This window comes from Triticum urartu, chromosome 6A (assembly GCF_056163025.1).
Source record: "Triticum urartu cultivar PI428250 chromosome 6A, HENAU_Tu73, whole genome shotgun sequence".
Lineage (NCBI taxonomy): Eukaryota > Viridiplantae > Streptophyta > Magnoliopsida > Poales > Poaceae > Triticum > Triticum urartu.
In genome coordinates, this window is record NC_141878.1 from 493,120,622 (window position 1) to 493,138,567 (window position 17,946).

Below are 17,946 nucleotides of genomic sequence, written 5' to 3' on the forward strand. Positions count from 1 at the left end.
AAGGGATTGACTACGATGAGACCTTCTCACCCGTAGCGATGCTTAAGTCTGTCCGAATCATGTTTGCAATTGCCGCATTTTATAATTATGAAATTTGGCAGATGGATGTCAAAACTGCATTCCTGAATGGATTTCTGGAAGAAGAGTTGTATATGATGCAACCGGAAGGTTTTGTCGATCCAAAGGGAGCTAACAAAGTATGCAAGCTCCAGTGATCCATTTATGGACTGGTGCAAGCTTCTCGGAGTTGGAATAAACGCTTTGATAGTGTGATCAAAGCATTTGGTTTTGTACAGACTTTTGGAGAAGCATGTATTTACAAGAAAGTGAGTGGGAGCTCTGTAGCATTTCTAATATTATATGTAGATGACATATTACTAATCGGAAATGATATAGAATATCTGAATAGCATAAAGGGATACTTGAATAAGAGTTTTTCAATGAAAGACCTCGGTGAAGCTGCTTACATATTGGGCATTAAGATCTATAGAGATAGATCAAGACGCTTAATTGGACTTTCACAAAGCACATACCTTGACAAAATTTTGAAGAAGTTCAAAATGGATCAAGCAAAGAAAGGATTCTTGCCTGTGTTGCAAGGTGTGAAATTGAGTAAGACTCAATGCCCGACCAATGCAGAAGATAGAGAGAAAATGAAAGATGTTCCCTATGCTTCAGCCATAGGCTCTATCATGTATGCAATGCTGTGTACCAGACCTGATGTGTGTCTTGCTATAAGTCTAGCAGGGAGGTACCAAAGTAATCTAGGAGTGGATCACTGGACAGCGGTCAAGAACATCCTGAAATACCTGAAAAGGACTAAGGATATGTTTCTCATATATGGAGGTGACAAAGAGCTCATCATAAATGGTTACGTTGATGCAAGCTTTGACACTGATCCGGACAATTCTAAATCGCAAACCGGATACGTGTTTATATTAAATGGTGGAGCTATCAATTGGTGCAGTTCTAAACAAAGCGTTGTGGCGTGATCTACATGTGAAGCGGAGTACATAGCTGCTTTGGAAGCAGCAAACGAAGGAGTCTGGATGAAGGAGTTCATATCCGATCTAGGTGTCATACCTAGTGCATCGGGTCCAATGAAAATCTTTTGTGACAATACTGGTGCAATTGCCTTGGCAAAGGAATCCAGATTTCACAAGAGAACCAAACACATCAAGAGACGCTTCAATTCCATCTGGGATCTAGTCCAGGTGGGAGACATAGAGATTTGCAAGATACATACGGATCTGAATGTTGCAGACCCGTTGACTAAGCCTCTTCCACGAGCAAAACATGATCAGCACCAAAGCTCCATGGGTGTTAGAATCATTACTGTGTAATCTAGATTATTGACTCTAGTGCAAGTGGGAGACTGAAGGAAATATGCCCTAGAGGCAATAATAATGTTATTATTTTATTTCCTTATATCATGATAAATGTTTATTATTCATGCTAGAATTGTATTATCCGGAAACATAATACTTGTGTGAATACATAGACAAACTAAACGTCACTAGTATGCCTCTACTTGACTAGCTCGTTAATCAAAGATGGTTATGTTTCCTAACCATAGACATGTGTTGTCATTTGATTAACGGGATCACATTATTAGGAGAATGATGTGATTGACATGACCCATTCCATTAGCTTAGCACCCGATCGTTTAGTATGTTGCTATTGCTTTCTTCATGACTTATACATGTTCCTATGACTATGAGATTATGCAACTCCCGTTTTCCGGAGGAACACTTTGTGTGCTACCAAACGTCACAACGTAACTGGGTGATTATAAAGGAGCTCTACAGGTGTCTCCAAAGGTAAATGTTGGGTTGGCATATTTCGAGATTAGGATTTGTCACTCCGATTGTCGGAGAGGTATCTCTGGGCCCTCTCGGTAATGCACATCACATAAGCCTTGCAAGCATTGCAACTAATGAGTTAGTTGCGAGATGATGTATTACGAAATGAGTAAAGAGACTTGCCGGTAACGAGATTGAACTAGGTATTGAGATACCGACGATCGAATCTCGGGCAAGTAACATGCCGATGACAAAGGGAACAATGTATGTTGTTATGCGGTCTGACCGGTAAAGATCTTCGTAGAATATGTGGGAGCCAATATGAGCATCCAGGTTCCACTATTGGTTATTGACCAGAGACATGTCTCGGTCATGTCTACATTGTTCTCGAACCCGTAGGGTCTGCACGCTTAAGGTTTCGATGACAGTTATATTATGAGTTTATGAGTTTTGATGTACCGAAGTTAGTTCGGAGTCCCGGATGTGATCACAGACATAACGAGGAGTCTCGAAATGGTCGAGACATAAAGATTGATATATTGGACGGCTATATTCGGACACCGGAAGTGTTCCGGGTGATTTCGGAGAAAACCGGAGTACCGGAGGGTTACCTGACCCCCCCCCCCCCCCGGGAGAAGTAATGGGCCATATGGGCCTTAGTGGAGAGAGAGAAGGGCAGCCAGGGTGGGCCGCGCGCCTCCTCCCCCCTGGTCTGAATTGGACTAGGAGAGGGGGGGCGGCGCCCCCCTTTCCTTCTCCCTCCCCACTTCCTTCCCCCTCCTAGTAGGAGTCCTACTCCTACTAGGAGGAGGACTCCTCCTTGGTGCGCCTATAGGTCCGGCCGGCCTCCTCCCCTTGCTCCTTTATATACGGGGGCAGGGGGCACCCCTATACACACAAGTTGATCCACGTGATCATTTTCTTAGTCGTGTGCGGTGCCCCCTTCCACCATAATCCTCGATAATATTGTAGCGGTGCTTAGGCGAAGCCCTGCGACGGTAGAACATCAAGATCGTCACCACGCCGTCGTGCTGACGGAACTCTTCCCCGACATTTTGCTGGATCGGAGTCCGGGGATCGTCATCGAGCTGAACGTGTGCTAAAACTCTAAGGTGCTGTAGTTTCGGTGCTTGATCGGTCGGGCCGTGAAGACGTACGACTACATCAACCGCGTTGTGCTAATGCTTCCGCTGTCGGTCTATAAGGGTACGTAGATCACACTCTCCCCTCTCGTTGCTATGCATCACCATGATCTTGCGTGTGCGTAGGATTTTTTTTGAAATTACTACGTTCCCCAACAGGATTTTCCTTGCCTCCTCACCCTTTCTTTCGGGGGTTTCTGAATTTCTTTGGGGCACAACTCCACCACTTCACTCCCAACACAATCGTGTATCTTGCTGCTTTCATGTCTTTGTGCGAGAATTTCTTGGGTTGTCGGCCTCAATAGGGTCTTTTCAAGCACATTTTCACCTGTCGTTCTCAGACGGTGAAAAAGGCCAATCCGAGTGACGAGAGAACACAAGTGATTCAGATGTGTGGGGGTCTTGGTGTTCAGATGAGAGGGAAAAGTTCCTTTCCGGCCATGATTCTTCCCGACTCGGTCCGCGGATGGCAGTCGACCTGGTTTTACTGCAAAGACCAGCCGACGCTAGGGCAGTCGACTGGCCTCCCTCCTTTTACCATGGACCGAGTGAGGAAACCCTCCTCTTTGAACGTGATCCCGGAGGAGAGGGCACAAGTTAAGGTGCTGGTCGATTGAGTGGTACAGCTTATCCGTGACGGGGTCACTGGTATGGATCTCTTGGAGGTTTTCCTTCGGCGGCGCATCCAGCCTCTTCAAGCTCGAGACCATCCGATGTGGATGTATTCGGGTCTTGACGACACCACTCGGATTCACCCGAAGGAGGTCGATGACGACACACTGGAGGGGTGGCTGTCGGGCATCACCGGAAACAAGGACAACCCCAGGGGAGCCGGGAGAGTTCCTACATTCGACCAGTCCCACGAACCAGAAAAGGTCCGATTATGAGCTTTTGATTATAATCTGAATTCACTCGCGCAGCTGTCTATACTGCGTCGACTGACTTTATTCTTCCTGCTTTCTTTCAGGCCCTTATCAAAATGTACTCGGTGCCCAACGGAGAGCAAGAGCAAGATCTGGAAGGAGAGGCGAGCGGCGGTGACAGTGGCGAATGGCATTCAGACGGAGAAGAGGACGAAGAAAGCGACGGCTCAAGTGACGAAGAAGAAGTCGAGTCGCCTCCTCGCAGGGAGAGGCGATCCAAGCTTGACCAAGAACGACCGAGCGCCCATGAAAAGGCGATTGCTCAGAGTGGTCAGTCTTCAAAGCGTCCTCGGACATCTTCACCAACCCCAACTGAAAAAGTGTCAAAGCATCTCAAAGTTGCAGAGCAGAAGCCTCGAAAGGCGTTGCCGAAGATTAAGATTGACATTCCCGTCGCTTCTGCGTGAGTGTCTCCCTTTATATTCACTCGACGCTCCGTGCTGTTTATTTTTTCTTGATTTAACCAGACGAACTTTGGAACTGGCAGTGCTGCTACTTCCGGGACCTCAGCTTACAAAGATGAGGATGAGGTAATGGAGGATGCATTCACTTCCAATCTGGGTATGATTTCTGTCATTCTGTCTTTATTTGGTCGACTCAACTGCAATGTGTACCATTGGGTGCTGTGATTTTGGCGATTGATCTTTGAACAGCTCCTAACATTATTGACCTCCCCGATGATGATGATGAAGAGCCTGAGAGGCCTTTGACGAGGAAAAATAGGAAAGCTCCTGCAAGCAAGGTGCCAAAGTCAACGCCGATGGTGGAACCAGTCGTTCAGGACGCTGGTGATGCCAATCGGGGTTCTTTACCTTCGTCGTACCATTGTCGAGTGCCCTGCCTTCTTCGTCGACTGATCAAGCTCCTGCCGACCCACCTTCATTTTTTGCGATCCATCATGTCCTAGAGGACGAAGTGAATGCTGCCAAGGAAGCCATACGCCAGGCGGGCATTATGATGGAGAAGGTGAAGATGGTGCGGGACGCCAGTCAGGCCGCCTATGACGCCAGGTCGGCTCTCCAAAGCAATGTTCAGGTTAGCTGGTCACCGCTTGTTCTGTTAGGATATGCTATCTGGAGACTCTCTTTCCGAAAATCTTTGCATCTGTACACCCACTGGGTGCGTCGATTGAATTTTTGGACTAGTGGGGGCACGCTGAGTGCACCCACTGGGTGTAGTCCCCGAGACTACGGTGGACTGCTGGCAGTCGACTGTAGTCTTTGTATTTTGATTCTTTCGCTCGATCTGGTTTGGCCGTGTCGAGTGTAAACCGAACCGGTGGGGGCACGCAAAGTGCACCCACTGGGTGTAGTCCCCGAGACTATGGTGGACTGTGGGCAGTCGACCGTAGTTTTAGTATTGATTGTCTTTGTCGTTTTTTGCTATAAAATAACTTCCCCTCCCTGTTTGCAGAAATCTTGCGATCTTGGAGCTCGCTTTGCTGACTTGGAGAAACAGCAGATCCAGCTAAACCTTGACTTGGAATTGGCCAAGACAGAGCTGCAAAAGGCCAAGGACGACGCCAATGGTAAGACGAGCTTGTCGACTGGTTTGTCTTAGGCTTGAGTACCCTTCTGCTCTTTCTGAATCAAGCACCATTTCTTTGCAGAAAAACTGAACGAAGCTCTGGCGAAGAAGGATCAGGATTTGGCTGCTACTCAAAAGAAAGCTGACGACAGAACCGCTCTGGCTGAACAGAAACTGGCTTCAGTCGGCCAATTGGAAGAAGAGAATGCCAAGATGAAATCTGCCTGAACGAAGCCAACAAGGAGTGCACGCGCTTGAAGAAAAACAATGTCAAAGTGTACGAGAAGATGGAAGGCATCGCTCGCAGGAGGGACGATCTGGAGAGTTATCTGAGGAGCCTTGCCAAGAAGTTGTTCATCAAGCTTGAAGGTATACATTTTGTTCCGACTGATGTTCTTTTTTTTGTCGACTCAGCATACGAAAATTGACTTATCCTTGGATCGTGAATGCAGAGTTTTGCCAGAACTTCGAGGGGGAGACTGGGCGGATTGAGCCAGGTTTGGACCCCATCAACTCTCCCATGAAAGATGAAACTGCCATGAATCTGCTCCGACTAGAATCCCGCATCGACGGTGTTGTGGACTACTTGGCTCGACTGAAGGTCGCCACGTCACGGATCGACACGGCACTTTGGCCAGGGGCCACGCTCCAGAATGATCTCGAGTCTCTGATGACTCAACTTAACGAGATCCCTGGTCGAGTGCAGGAGTGGAAGAAATCTTCTGCCCGGTGTGGTGCTGATGTGGCTCTGTCTTTGGTTCGTGTCCACTACAAGGAGGTGCGACAAGATAAGCTGGCAGCAATCAAGGTCGCCAACACCCAGAGGCATGACTTCCGATCTTTTATGGAGACTTTTATTGCTGCAGCCACTCGGATCACCGACGGCGTCGACCTGGACGAGTTCGTCGAGCCTAACAGTCCTCCTCCTGTGGAGTGAACAAACTTTTATGCCCCACCTTAAATTTGCCTCGGAATGCCGAGTGGTTTTTGTAACCGTTAAACTCTTTCGGGCTAAATGCCCGAGCACTTCGATCTGCAGTCCAGAACCTTTAGGATTTATCTGAACTTGGTTTATCGTTGAATATCTTCATGAATTCTCCGTCGAGTGGAACTCGTTCTTCACTCGAGACAACTTTTGTATTTGTGGCGCAGCTCCGAAGGAGAAGGTAGCAGTCGACCTGCACCTTGTCGTCCTTGTGGGTCGGGATGGAGCGCACGTTGTATTTGTGGCGAAGCTCCGAAGGAGAAAGTGGCAGTCGACCTGCACCTCGTCGTCCTTGCGGAGTGGGATGGAGCGCACGTTGTATTTGTGGTGAAGCTCCCAAGGAGAAGGTGGCAGTCGACCTGCACCTCATCGTCCTTGCGGATTGGGATGAAGCGCACGTTGTATTTGTGGCGAAGCTCCGAAGGAGAAGGTGGCAGTCGACCTGCACCTCGTCGTCCCTATGGATTGGGATGTGTTTCGTACTTAGGCGAGTATTGGACTGCAGCTAAGCCTCCGAGTGGGAGGGTTGCTCTCCACTCGGTAGGATTTTTCAAACTTAGGCGAGTACTAGACTGCAGCTAAGCCCCCGAGTGGGAGGGTCGCTCTCCACTCGGTAGGATTTTTCAAACACAGGCGAGTACTGGACTGCAGCTAAGCCCCCGAGTGGGAGGGTCGCTCTCCACTCAGTAGGATTTCTCAAACTTAGGCGAGTACTGGACTGCAGCTAAGCCTCCGAGTGGGAGGATCGCTCTCCACTCGGTAGGATTTTTCAAACTTAGGCGAGTACTGGACTGCAGCTAAGCCCCCGAGTGGGAGGGTCGCTCTCCACTCGGTAGGATTTTTCAAACATAGGCGAGTACTGGACTGCAGCTAAGCCCCCGAGTGGGAGGGTCGCTCTCCACTCGGTAGGATTTTCAAATACTTAGGCGAGTACTGGACTGCAGCTAAGCCCCCAAGTGGGAGGCTGGCTCACCACTCGGTAGGATTTTCAAATACTTAGGCGAGTACTGGACTGCAGCTAAGCCCCCGAGTGGGAGGCTGGCTCACCACTCGGTAGGATTTTCAAATACTTAGGCGAAACGGGTTCGTAGCTAAGCCTCCGAGTGAGAGGCTGGCTCACCACTCGGTAGGAAATTATTTTTACAAACTTAGGCAAAACGGATTCGCAGCTAAGCCACCCACTGGGGGATTTCTCACGCAAACAAAAACGATAACAATCACTGGGAAAATTATAACGCTCTTATCTTTGATAAATAAACTACAGAAGTTCTTCTTATTACATCTCATCCGAGTGAGAATTCAAGTATAAAAGGGGCGGAGCAGCTCCGCATTCCAGGCTCGTGGCTCATCAATCTGGCGATCAACATTATAAAGGTGGTATGCTCCATTGTGGATGACTCTGGTGACTATGAAGGGACCTTCCCAAGTAGGAGCGAGTTTGTGTGGTTTCTGCTGATCCACTCGGAGGACCAAGTCTCCTTCTTGGAAGGCTCGATTCTTCACATTTCTGGCATGGAATCGACGCAAGTCTTGCTAATAGATGGTCGATCGGATCATGGCCATTTATCTTTCTTCTTCCAGGAGGTCGAATGCATCCTGCCGGGCTTGTTCTGCTTCATCTTCGGAGTAGAGCTCAACTCGGGGTGCGTTGTGAAGCAGGTCACTTGGCAAAACTGCTTCGGCTCCGTAGACCAGAAAGAATGGGGTTCTTCTAGTCGATCGGTTCAGGGTTGTCCTCAATCCCCAAAGAACTGATGGAAGCTCATCGACCCATGCACCTGCTGCGTGCTTGAGATCGCGCATCAGTCGGGGTTTCAGTCCTTTGAGAATTAAGCCGTTTGCTCTTTCCACTTGTCCATTCGACTAGGGGTGAGCGACTGAAGCGTAATCGACTCATGTGCCTTGAGAGGTGCAAAAGGCTCTGAATTTGTTAGAATCGAAGTTTGACTCATTGTCAGTGACGATGCTGTGCGGAACTCCATATCTGAATATCAACTCTCTGATGAAACTGATAGCAGTGCAAGCATCAAGATTCTTGATAGGCTTAGCTTCAATCCATTTGGTGAACTTGTCGACTGCTACTAGCACATGAGTGAAGCCGCTCCTGCCCGTTCTCAATGGTCCAACCATGTCCAGTCCCCAAACAGCAAAGGGCCAGACGACCGGAATGGTTTTTAGGGCCGACGCGGGTTTGTGCGACAAATTGGAGTAAAACTGACATCCTTCACATTTGTTGACTATCTCTTTCGCCATTTCATTCGCCCTTGGCCAGTAGAATCCCGCTCAGTATGCTTTAGCCACAATGGTCCGAGAGGACGCATGATGACCACAGGTCCCTGAGTGGATATCATCAAGGATTATCTGACCTTCTTCTGGTGTTATACACTTCTGACTGACTCCAGTCGTGCTTTCTCTATACAACTGTCCCTTTATGACTGTAAAGGCCTTGGATCGATGGACGATCTGTCGAGCCTCTTCTTCGTTCTCTGGGAGTTCTTTCCTTAGGATGTACGCGATGTACGATACCGTCCAGTCGGGAGTGATGACCAAAACTTCCATGATCAGGTCGACCACAGCTGGGACTTCAACTTCAATTGGATCCATGGCACTTTTTGGCTGCGGGGTTTCTTCAGTGAAGGGATCCTCCTGAACTGATGGTGTGTGGATGTGTTCCAAAAACATATTGCTGGGAATGGCTTCTCTTTTGGAACCTATTTTCGCCAAATCATCAGCCGCTTGATTTTTCAGTCGGGGTATGTGATGAAGTTCTAACCCCTCGAATTTCTTCTCCAGCTTTCTCACTGCATTGCAATAACCAGTCATGGCCGGACTTCGAACGTCCCACTCCTTCATCACTTGATTAACCACCAAATCTGAGTCACCATAGACCATGAGGCGACGGACGCCGAGTGAAATGGCCATGCGCAACCCATTATTGGAGGAATCGAAGTGGATTTGAAGAACATATCTGAGCTTATCTCCTCGGGGGGATACCAATACTACCTCGGCACTGGAACCATTCAGCATTTTGGAACCGTCGAAGAACATGGTCAAATGCTCCGAGTGAACCTAAGTCGGCAGTTGTTGCTCAATCCACTCGGCGACGAAATCTGCTATTGCTTGGGACTTGATAGCTTTCTTTGCCTCAAACTTGATATCTAGAGGAAGGAGTTCAATCGCCCATTTTGCCACTCGACTAGTTGCATCTCTGTTGTGCAGGATCTCTGACAATGGAGCGTCGCTGATGACTGTAATGGAATGATCAGAGAAGTAGTGAGCAACCTTCTTTGTGGTCATATAAATCCCATATACAAGCTTCTGATAATGAGGATATCTTTGCTTCGACGGGGTCAAAACTTCAGAAATATAATATACTGGGCGCTGAACTTTGAAGGCTTTTCCTTGTTCTTCCCGCTCGACCATAAGTACCGTACTGACGACTTGTCCCGTGGCTGCGATGTAAAGCAGCAAAGGCTCTTTGCTGATTGGGGCAGCAAGCACCGGCTGGGTGGAGAGCAGAGCTTTGAGCTCCGCAAATGCTGCATCAGCTTCAGGAGTTCACTCGAACTTGTCTGACTTCTTCATCAATCGGTAAAGAGGCAATGCCTTTTCACCGAGACGAGAGATGAATCGACTTAAAGCGGCCAAGCAACCAGTAAGCTTCTGGACGTCGTGCACTCGCACAGGACTTTTCATTTGGAGTATAGTACCGACTTTTTCTGGATTGGCGTCGATTCCCCTTTCGGAAACGAGAAAACCAAGTAACTTTCCGCCAGGAACTCCAAATGTGCACTTTGATGGATTAAGCTTGATATCAGACCTCCTGAGGTTGGCAAAGGTTTCAGCAAGGTCAGTCAGCAGGTCAGAACCCTTCCGTGACTTGACCACAATATCATCCATGTATGCTTCCACATTCCGACTGATTTGAGTGAGCAAACACTTCTGAATCATCCTCATGAATGTGGCTCCGGCATTCTGAAGGAAATATGCCCTAGAGGCAATAATGAAGTTATTATTTATTTCCTTATATCATGATAAATGTTTATTATTCATGCTAGAATTGTATTAACCGGAAACATAATACATGTGTGAATACATAGACAAACAGAGTGTCACTAGTATGCCTCTACTTGACTAGCTCGTTAATCAAAGATGGTTATGTTTCCTAACCATGGACAAAGAGTTGTTATTTGATTAACGGGATCACATCATTAGTTGAATGATCTGATTGACATGACCCATTTCATTAGCTTAGCACCCGATCGTTTAGTATGTTGCTATTGCTTTCTTCATGACTTATACATGTTCCTATGACTATGAGATTATGCAACTCCCGTTTGCCGGAGGAACACTTTGTGTGCTACCAAACGTCACAACGTAACTGGGTGATTATAAAGGAGCTCTACAGGTGTCTCCAAAGGTACATGTTGGGTTGGCGTATTTCGAGATTAGGATTTGTCACTCCGAATGTCGGAGAGGTATCTCTGGGCCCTCTCGGTAATGCACATCACTTAAGCCTTGCAAGCATTGCAACTAATGAGTTAGTTGCGGGATGATGTATTACGGAACGAGTAAAGAGACTTGCCGGTAATGAGATTAAACTAGGTATTGGATACCGACGATCGAATCTCGGGCAAGTAACATACCGATGACAAAGGGAACAACGTATGTTGTTATGCGGTCTGACCGATAAAGATCTTCGTAGAATATGTAGGAGCCAATATGGGCATCCAGGTCCCGCTATTGGTTATTGACCGGAGACTTGTCTCGGTCATGTCTACATTGTTCTCGAACCGTAGGGTCCGCACGCTTAAGGTTTCGATGACAGTTATATTATGAGTTTATGAGTTTTGATGTACCGAAGGAGTTCGGAGTCCCGGATGAGATCGGGGACATGACGAGGAGTCTCGAAATGGTCGAGACGTAAAGATCGATATATTGGACGACTATATTCGGACATCGGAAAGGTTCCGAGTGATTCGGGTATTTTTCGGAGTACCGGGTAGTTACGGGAGAAGCAATGGGCCTTGATGGGCTTTAGTGGGAAGAGGAGAAAGGGCCAAGGGGCTGCTGTGCCCCCCCCCCCTCCCCTCTAGTCCGAATTGGACTAGGGAAAAAGGGGTCGGCCACCTTTCCTTCTCCTCCACTTCCTTCTCCCTTCCTCCCCTCTTGGTGGACTCCTACTAGGACTTGGAGTCCTAGTAGGACTCCACATCCTGGCCGCACCAATTGCCTTGGCCAGCCTCCTCCTCCTCCATCCTTTATATACTGAGGCAAGGGGCACCCCATAAACACAAGTTGATCTTCGTGATCGTTCCTTAGCCGTGTGCGGTGCCCCCCTCCACCATATTCCACCTCGGTCATATTGTAGCGGTGCTTAGGCGAAGCCCTGCGACAGTAGTACATCAAGACCGTCACCACGCCGTCGTGCTGACGGAACTCTTCCCTAACACTTTGCTGGATCGGAGTCCGGGGATCGTCATCGAGCTGAACGTGTGCTAGAACTCGGAGGTGCCATAGTTTCGGTGCTTGATCGGTCGGGCCGTGGAGACGTACGACTACATCAACCAAGTTAACGCTTCCGTTGTCGATCTACAAGGGTACGTAGATCACACTCTCCCCCTCTCGTTGCTATGCATCACCATGATCTTGCGTATGCGTAGGAATTTTTTTGAAATTACTACGTTCCCCAATAGTGGCATCCGAGCCTAGGTTTTATGTGTTGATGTTATATGCACGAGTAGAACACAAGTGAGTTGTGGGCGATATAAGTCATACTGCTTACCAGCATGTCATACTTTGGTTCGGCGGTATTGTTGGATGAAGCGGCCCGGACCGACATTACGCGTACGCTTACGCGAGACCGGTTCTCCCGACGTGCTTTGCACATAGGTGGCTTGTGGGTGACAGTTTCTCCAACTTTAGTTGAACCGAGTGTCGCTACGCCCGGTCCTTGCGAAGGTTAAAACAGCACCAACTTGACAAACTATCGTTGTGGTTTTGATGCGTAGGTAAGATTGGTTCTTGCTTAAGCCCGTAGCAGCCACGTAAAACTTGCAACAACAAAGTAGAGGACGTCTAACTTGTTTTTGCAGGGCATGTTGTGATGTGATATGGTCAAGACGTGATGAGATATAAGTTGTTGTATGAGATGATCATGTTTTGTTGAAGTTACCAGCAACTGGCAAAATCCTTATGGTTGTCTCTCTATTGCATGAGATGCGAGCGTCCAATAATTGCTTTACTTTATCGCTATGCAATAGCAATAGTTGCAAGAGCAATTGTTGGCGAGACGACCACGCGACGACACATTGATATAGATCAAGATGATGGAGATCATGGTGTCATGCCGGTGACGATATAGATCATAACAGTACTTTGGAGATGGAGATCAAAGAAGCAAGATGATGATGGCCATATCATGTCACATATTTTGATTGCATATGATGTTTATCTTTTATACATCTTATTTTTGCTTAGTTTGACGGTAGCATTTTAAGATGATCTCTCACTAATTATCAAGAAGTGTTCTCCCTGAGTATGCACCATTGCGAAAGTTCTTCGTGCTGAGACACCACGTGATGATCGGGTGTGATAGGCTCTACGTTCAAATACAACGGGTGCAAAACAGTTGCACACGCGGAATACTAAGGTTATACTTGACGAGCCAAGCATATACAGATATGGCCTCAGAACACGGAGACCGAAAGGTCGAGCGTGAATCATATAGTAGATATGATCAACATAGTGATGTTCACCAATGAAACTACTCCATCTCACGTGATGATCGGACATGGTTTAGTTGATTTGGATCACGTGATCACTTAGAGGATTAGAGGGATGTCTATCTAAGTGGGAGTTCTTAAGTAATATTATTAATTGAACTTAAATTTATCATGAACTTAGTCCTGGTAGTATTTTGCAAATTATGTTGTAGATCAATAGCTCGCGTTGTTGCTTCCCTGTGTTTATTTTGATATGTTCCTAGTGAAAATTGTGTTGAAAGATGTTAGTAGCAATAATGCGGATTGGATCCGTGATCTGAGGTTTATCCTCATTGCTGCATAGAAGAATTATGTCCTTGATGCACCGCTAGGTGACAAACCTATTGCAGGAGCAGATGCAGACGTTATGAACGTTTGGCTAGCTCAATATGATGACTACTTGATAGTTTAGTGCACCATGCTTAATGGCTTAGAATCGGGACTTCAAAGACGTTTTGAAAGTCATGGACCATATGAGATGTTCCAGGAGTTGAAGTTAATATTTCAAGCAAATACCCGAGTTGAGAGATATGAAGTCCCCAACAAGTTCTATAGCTAAAAGATGGAGGAGAATCGCTCAACTAGTGAGCATGTGCTCAGATTGTCTGGGTACTACAATCGCTTGAATCAAGTGGGAGTTAATCTTCCAGATAAGATAGTGATTGACAGAATTCTCTAGTCACCATCACCAAGTTAGTAGAACTTCGTGATGAACTATAATATGCAAGGGATAACGGAAACAACTCCCAAGCTCTTCGTGATGCTGAAATCAACGAAGGTAGAAATCAAGAAAAACATCAAGTGTTGATGGTTGACAAGACCACTAGTTTCAAGAAAAGGGCAGAGGGAAGAAGGGGAACTTCAAGAAGAACAGCAAGCAAGTTGCTGCTCAAGTGAAGAAGCCCAAGTCTGGTCCTAAGCCTGAGACTAAGTGTATCTACTGCAAAGGGACTGGTCACTGGAAGCGGAACTACCCCAAGTGATTGGCAGATAAGAAGGATGGCAAAGTGAACATAAGTATATTTGATATACATGTTATTGATATGTACTTTACTAGTGTTTATACCAACCCCTCAGTATTTGATACTAGTTCAGTTGCTAAGAATAGTAACTCGAAACGGGAGTTGCAGAATAAACAGAGACTAGTTAAGGGTGAAGTGATGATGTGTGTTGGAAGTGGTTCCAAGATTGATATGATCATCATCGCAGACTCCCTATACTTTCGAGATTAGTGTTGAACCTAAATAAGTGTTATTTGGTGTTTGCGTTGAGCATGAATATGATTTGATCATGTTTATTGTAATACGGTTATTCATTTAAGTAAACGAATAAATTGTTGTTCTGTTTACATGAATAAAACCTTATATGGTTACACACCCAATGAAAATAGTTCATTGGATCTCGATCTTAATGATACACATATTCATAATATTGAAACCAAAAGATGCGAAGTTAATAATGATAGTGCAACTTATTTGTGGCACTGCCGTTTAGGTCATATTGGTGTAAAGCGCATGAAGAAACTCCATGCTGATGGGATTTTGGAATCACTTGATTATGAATCACTTGATGCTTGCGAACCATGCCTTATGGGCAAGATGACTAAAACGCCGTTCTCCGGAACAATGAAGCAAGCAACAGATTTGTTGGAAATCATACATACTGATGTATGTGGTCCGATGAATATTAAGGCTTACAGCAGGTATCATTATTTTCTGACCTTCACAAGATGATTTGAGCAAATATGGGGATATCTACTTGATGAAACATAAGTCTGAAACATTTGAACAGTTCAAAGAATTTCAGAGTGAAGTGGAAAATCATCATGACAAGAAAATAAAAGTTTCTACGATATGATCGCAGAGGTAAAATATTTGAGTTACGAGTTTGGTCTTCAGTTAAAACAATGTGAAATAGTTTCACTACTCACGCCACCTGGAACACCACAGCATAATGGTGTGTCCGAACGTCATAACCGTACTTTATTGGATATAGTGCAATCTATGATGTATCTTACCGATCTACCACTATCGTTTTGGGGTTATGCATTAGAGACAGCTGCATTCACATTAAATAGGGCACCATCAAAATCCATTGAGACGACGCCTTATGAACTGTGGTTTGGCAAGAAACCAAAGTTGTCGTTTCTTAAAGTTTGGGGTTGTGATGCTTATGTGAAAAAGTTTCATCCTGATAAGCCCAAACCCAAATCGGAAAAATGCGTCTTCATAGGAGACCCTAAAGAAAATGTTGGGTACACCTTCAATCACAGATCCGAAGGCAAGATATTCGTTGCTGAGAATGGATCCTTTCCAGAGAAGGAGTTTCTCTTGAAAGAAGTGAGTGGGTGGAAAGTAGAAAACTTGATAAGGTAATTGTACCTTCTCCTTTATTGGAAAGTAGTTCATCACAGAAATTTGTTCCTGTGACTCCTACACCAATTAGTGAGGAAGCTAATGATGATGATCATGTAACTTCAGATCAAGTTACTACCGAACCTCGTAGGTAAACCAGATTGAGATCCGCACCAAAGTGGTATGGTAATCCTGTTCTGGAGGTCATGTTACTTGACCATGACGAACCTATGAACTATGAGGAAGCGATGATGAGCCCAAATTCCGAGAAATGGCTTGAGGCCATGAAATCTGAGATGGGATCCATGTATGAGAACAAAGTGTGGACTTTGGTTGACTTGCCCGATGATCGGCAAGCCATAGAAAATAAATGGATCTTCAAGAGGAAGACGGACGCTGATACTAGTGTTACTATCTACAAAGCTAGAATTGCCGCAAAAGGTTTTCGACAAGTTCAAGGTGTTGACTACGATGAGAGTTTCTCACTCGTATCTATGCTTAAGTCTGTCCGAATCATGTTAGCTATTGTCGCATTTTATGAAATCTGGCAAATGGATAAACAAAACTGCATTCCTTAATGGATTTATTAAAGAAGAGTTGTATATGATGCAACCAGAAGGTTTTGTCAATCCTAAAGGTGCTAACAAAATATGCAAGCTCCAGCGATCCATCTATGGACTGGTGCAAGAATCTCGGAGTCGGAATATACGCTTTGATAAGTTGATCAAAGGATATAGTTTTATACAAACTTGCGGTGAAGCCTGTATTTACAAGAAAGTGAGTGGGAGCACTACAGCATTTCTGATAAGTATATGTGAATGACATATTGTTGATCGGAAATAATGTAGAATTATTCTGCAAAGCATAAAGGAGTGTTTTAAAGGAGTTTTTTCAAAGAAAGACCTCGAAGAAGCTGCTTACATATTGAGCATCAAGATCTATAGAGATAGATCAAGACGCTTGATAAGTTTTTTCAATGAGTACATACCTTGACAAGATTTTGAAGTAGTTCAAAATGGAACAGTCAAAGAAAGAGTTCTTGCCTATGTCATAAGGTGTGAAATTGAGTAAGACTCAAAGCTCGACCACGGCAGAAGATAGAAAGAGAATGAAAGTCATTCCCTATGCCTCAGCCATAGGTTCTATAAAGTATGCCATGCTGTGTACCAGATCTATTGTATACCCTACAATGATTGGCATGGGAGTACAATAGTGATCTAGGAGTAGATCACTGGACAGCGGTCAAAATTATCCTTACTGGAATAAGGATATGTTTCTTGATTACGGAGGAGACAAAAGGTTCGTCGTAAAGGGTTACGTCGATGCAAGTTTTGACACTAATCCAGATGACTCTAAGTCTCAATCTGGATACATATTGAAAGTGGGAGCAATTAGCTAGAGTATCTCCATGCAGAGCATTGTTGACATAGAAATTTGCAAAATACATGCGGATCTGAATGTGGCAGACCCGTTGACTAAACTTCTCTCACAAGCAAAACGTGATCACTTTTTGGGTCTTAATCACATAGCGATGTGAACTAGATTATTGAATCTAGTAAACCCTTTGGGTGTTAGTCACATGGAGATGTGAACCAATCACATAAAGATGTGAACTATTGATGTTAAATCACATGGCGATGTGATCTAGATTATTGACTCTAGTGCAAGTGGGAGACTGAAGGAAATATGCCCTAGAGGCAATAATAAAGTTATTATTTATTTCCTTATATCATGATAAATGTTTATTATTCATGCTAGAATTGTATTAACTGGAAACATAATACATGTGTGAATACATAGACAAACAGAGTGTCACTAGTATGCCTCTACTTGACTAGCTCGTTAATCAAAGATGGTTATGTTTCCTAACCATGGACAAAGAGTTGTTATTTGATTAACGGGATCACATCATTAGTTGAATGATCTGATTGACATGACCCATTTCATTAGCTTAGCACCCGATCGTTTAGTATGTTGCTATTGCTTTCTTCATGACTTATACATGTTCCTATGACTATGAGATTATGCAACTCCCGTTTGCCGGAGGAACACTTTGTGTGCTACCAAACGTCACAACGTAACTGAGTGATTATAAAGGAGCTCTACAGGTGTCTCCAAAGGTACATGTTGGGTTGGCGTATTTCGAGATTAGGATTTGTCACTCCGAATGTCGGAGAGGTATCTCTGGGCCCTCTCGGTAATGCACATCACTTAACCCTTGCAAGCATTGGAACTAATGAGTTAGTTGCGGGATGGTGTATTACGGAACGAGTAAAGAGACTTGACGGTAACGAGATTGAACTAGGTATTGGATACCGACGATCGAATCTCGGGCAAGTAACATACCATGACAAAAGAAACAACGTATGTTGTTATGCGGTCTGACCGATAAAGATCTTCGTAGAATATGTAGGAGCCAATATGGGCATCCAGGTCCCGCTATTGGTTA